The 3,820-nt window shown below is 40.6% G+C and overlaps 1 pseudogene; it reads right to left on the bottom strand.

Annotated features, from left to right (window-relative positions):
- Positions 1–2,195: 2,195 nt before the first annotated feature.
- LOC713121 (histone-binding protein RBBP4 pseudogene) lies at positions 2,196–3,486 on the bottom strand (annotated as a pseudogene).
- Between the last annotated feature and the right edge of the window lie 334 nt (positions 3,487–3,820).

Here is a 3,820-nt window from a genome sequence, read left to right as displayed (position 1 = left end):
AGTGGCTCAAGGACCTAGATACAGAATCTTCTCAGGTCCAAATACCCTCTAGAGGTTTCCCACTGGCTATTTGGTGTTCACCCCATGTAAATGAAGTGGTGGTAATCAGTGTGACTGATTGTGGTGGGAACCAGTCTGATTGGTTGTGGAAAGCAGAGGCTGAAGTTACAAAGTTACACTCCTATGCAAACATCTGATTGGTTGCAAAAAGCAACTTTCAATTTCCCATCTACCCTGCAGAAAAGGTGGGGGTTTGCAAAGGGAGTAGCCTCTGGTCTTTTTGTTACTTAGGTGAAAAGTTAGGATTTTCCTTTCAATTTAGTTCTAGGAAGTCAGTGTGAAATGGCCTTAGCTTCCCTGCCTCTAGAACCTATTCTCCTACCTCTTGCCCACGTGGGCTCTAACAAAGGCCGCCAGGTGCTTTCATCTGAGAATGCAGTGGACCCGTGGTCATAGAGGCAGTGGCTGCAGGAGCCAGGGCCTGGGAGTGCCTGAGGGTCACAGAGCTGTTGCTCCCGTGGTGTGTCGGGTGCAGCCATTTCATAGCCAGTGAGAGGAAGGGTGTTTGCCTGCACCCCCTTCACCAGACCATCCTGATTCTTTCATTTTTATCTTTTAATTATTCTCTCTGCATTGTACATAAAATTCTAAATTTTTTTTTCCAATTAGATTTTATGCAGCGTTGATTCTGATCTTCAGTGCTTCTAAAGATCTTCAGTTAAAATTCAGTGACTGTGGTTTTGTTTTTAAAATCCTTGTCTTATCCAGCTCTTCTCTTCCTCCCACTCAGCAAGACAGCCTTTCAGCTGAGACTGTTATGAGTTCATCTTTGGTCATCTCTTTTTTTGCAGAGTCATTTAAATTTTTAATAATTGAGGACATAAAGAAGATACATATTTCTGTTTTCTGTGGGATGCTTATCTTTTACACCAAATATTTGGTATAAAAGCTACCAAATATTTTTATTTGCTTCCTTCCCACCCCCACTTCCCCTGCCGCCTTGTCTTTAAAAAGCAGAGAGAGCCAACATATACCACAAATGGTCAATAATAATGAAATGTGTGTAACAGTGATATATCAAGTTCAGATTAAGAAAGAGATGTGCTTACTCCAAGTCTCAGAGAATGTAGAGAAGCTGGAAATGACCATCCATCTTCGCATATCCTGGCATTGAATCAATACCTTCAGATTCTCCAGAGGTCAATGGTTCAAAGTGTACAGATCCCAATGCTAGAGGAAGGATCATGTATTGTATCAGTATTATGATAAGTTCATGACTCTGGTGTAAACCTGATGTCATACCGTGTATTTTGTAAAGCGATATACTTGCACATATGACACCTAACTCCTAAGTTTTAATAAGATCACTTAGCACTTTCAGTGACTATTATCTTTTTTATTAAATCAAGGATTCATTTAATTTTTAAAACAAATATAAGTTATTGATTTACTCTTCTCGACTTGACAGTCTACCTATGGTATAACTGTCAGGTAAAAACATACATCTTTACAACTTGGTGGCCTCAAGTAAAAACAAACAAACAAACAAACACCATTTCACAGAAAGAAAAGAAACAACATGAAAATAGCTCAAGAAATACAGTAATGAGCAAAAATATATGGGGAAAGAGGAACGTGTAGTTTTGACTTAACTGAAGAAACCAAGAGGAAACTGGTCTATGTATGAAAATGTGCATCCTGAAAGTCAGGTGCCAAGATTTTCGAGTAGGAATCTATATGACTAGAATCTCCTCTATTTCCTGAATAAAAGTGACATCTTTCAGTATTTATACTTCATGGCTCAGACACCTACCTCATTTGGTTCTATTCCTTACTCACTGTAGCCTTTACTTAAATGAGTCTGAAAAACTTGAGGATATAGCATAAGAAGAAAAATAATCACACATATTATTCCCCTTTCTGTAGCTACTTTAGACCTGGGTTTGTTACTAGAAAATTCTAGAAGAAAATTTCAATGTAAGTCTGTGGCTTTGCTGAATCAAGCTCCCCCTGCCCCCTATTATTATTTAGAAAACACCCACTGTTTGGGCTAATAGCATTATTGGTGGTACCTATTATATAGAGGGATAGCTGAACAGAGTCTGTGTCTTGAAACCAGCATTGAATCACTCTCAGGGTTGAGAAGAAAAAAGGGGAGTCTAAAATCGCAAGAAGTAAAGACATATCTAGGACTCTTATCCTTCTGGATCCATGCTTCCTTCAGGGTCTTCATCGTAAATGTTCTCTGCCATTTGCCACACTTGCATGGTATTGTCTTCTGTTACAGAACAAATCACCCAAGGTTCATTGGGATTCCAGGAGAAATCAGGTATCTTGGCAGTGTGACTGCCATGAATAAACAACAACTCTAGTGGCTCATCTTCTTCATCTTCTGGGGATTGTTTCTCTCCAGTTTTACTTAAATCCCAGACATTCAGTCTGCAATTGGTACCACTGGAAGCCAAAATACTCTCATTGTGAGTTGACCACTGAACCTGGAATATTTTATCCTTATGTGATTCAAAGGAATGCAACTTAAGTTTCAGATTTCTCAGATCCCACAAGTCAACATTCTTAGTGGATCCTGTGGCAAGAAGGAACTCACTATAAGGATTGAAAGAGAGGCAGCAGTGTGAGCGTCACTTCAGCAGTGTCAGCCTCACTTCAGCAGTGTCAGCCTCAACTGAGTGGCTTGGTTTGGAAGTAGTGTTTGAACGAGTATCCCAAATCATAAGTTTCTGATCATCAGCAACTGACCCAAACAGAGACTCATGGAGCAGATGCCAGGAAACATCTTCGACTACTGCTGTATGTCCTGTAAAGATGGTGTTCACATCCACCACTTTTTCCTCCTTTGGAATGGCACTGATGCCCCACAGGCAGATGGTGTAGTCATCTGAAGCACTAAGTAAGTGCCCACTGAGATTTGGGTTCCAAGAAAGCCCATAGCCTTCCTTCTGATGTCCATGGAGATGCAAGTCTGGGTTGCACTCTCCAGAAGGATCTGGTTTAGAAGGGTGTTTTGTATAGTCAAACACAAGAACACCACTGAAGGAGTCTTTGTTGTGATGATACAAGGGTTCTGGGGCATATAACGGGCCCTGTTTACTTCTCCTTCATGGTTGATCTTGATTTCTATTTCAGTTTTTCCACTAACTGAACCAAAACCTCCAAATTCTCCTTTCTCGCTGCCGTAGTGTGACGCATCAAACTGAGCATCATCATTAGGAAGTTGTACACTGGCTATAACAGGATGGTTTTCTTCATCCAATGTGTATGTCCCCAGGGCAAGTTGATGAATGCTGAAATCTTTCCCTTCTGGTCTGGTTACATCTGGAAGCCACTGGGCAGTTAGGCTGGGCCACTCCAGAGCATGGGTCATCACCAAATCATAAAAAAAGGGGTGTTCTTTTTCCGTTTTTTGTACTCCTCGTTGATAACTCTTCCTTCCACTGCATCATCAAAGGCTGCTTCCTTGTCAGCCATGGCAGGCAGGCGAGCTGGGGGAATCCTGGGGTCGAGGCAATGTTGCGGGTGAGGGTGGGGGCACTATTATCTTTTAATTTAGTTATATAAAGATTTTTTGTTTTGTTTGGGATGTTTTTGGTTTACCATTGGATCCTTTCTTTTTCCTCTACTGTCTTGAAGTAACTGTTCTGATGTGGGTATTGTTTACTGATGTGGGTATTGTTTACTGTACTTCAAGTACAGTTATTTGAAGTAACTGTTCTGATGTGAGTATTGCAAGGTAACATTTACTAACTTGAGGAGATTGTAAAATATTTTTTCTTCATTCTTAAAAATCAGTAATTTTACCACG

This window comes from Macaca mulatta, chromosome 4 (genome assembly GCF_049350105.2).
Source record: "Macaca mulatta isolate MMU2019108-1 chromosome 4, T2T-MMU8v2.0, whole genome shotgun sequence".
Lineage (NCBI taxonomy): Eukaryota > Metazoa > Chordata > Mammalia > Primates > Cercopithecidae > Macaca > Macaca mulatta.
This window is presented reverse-complemented; position numbering and strand designations above follow the sequence as displayed.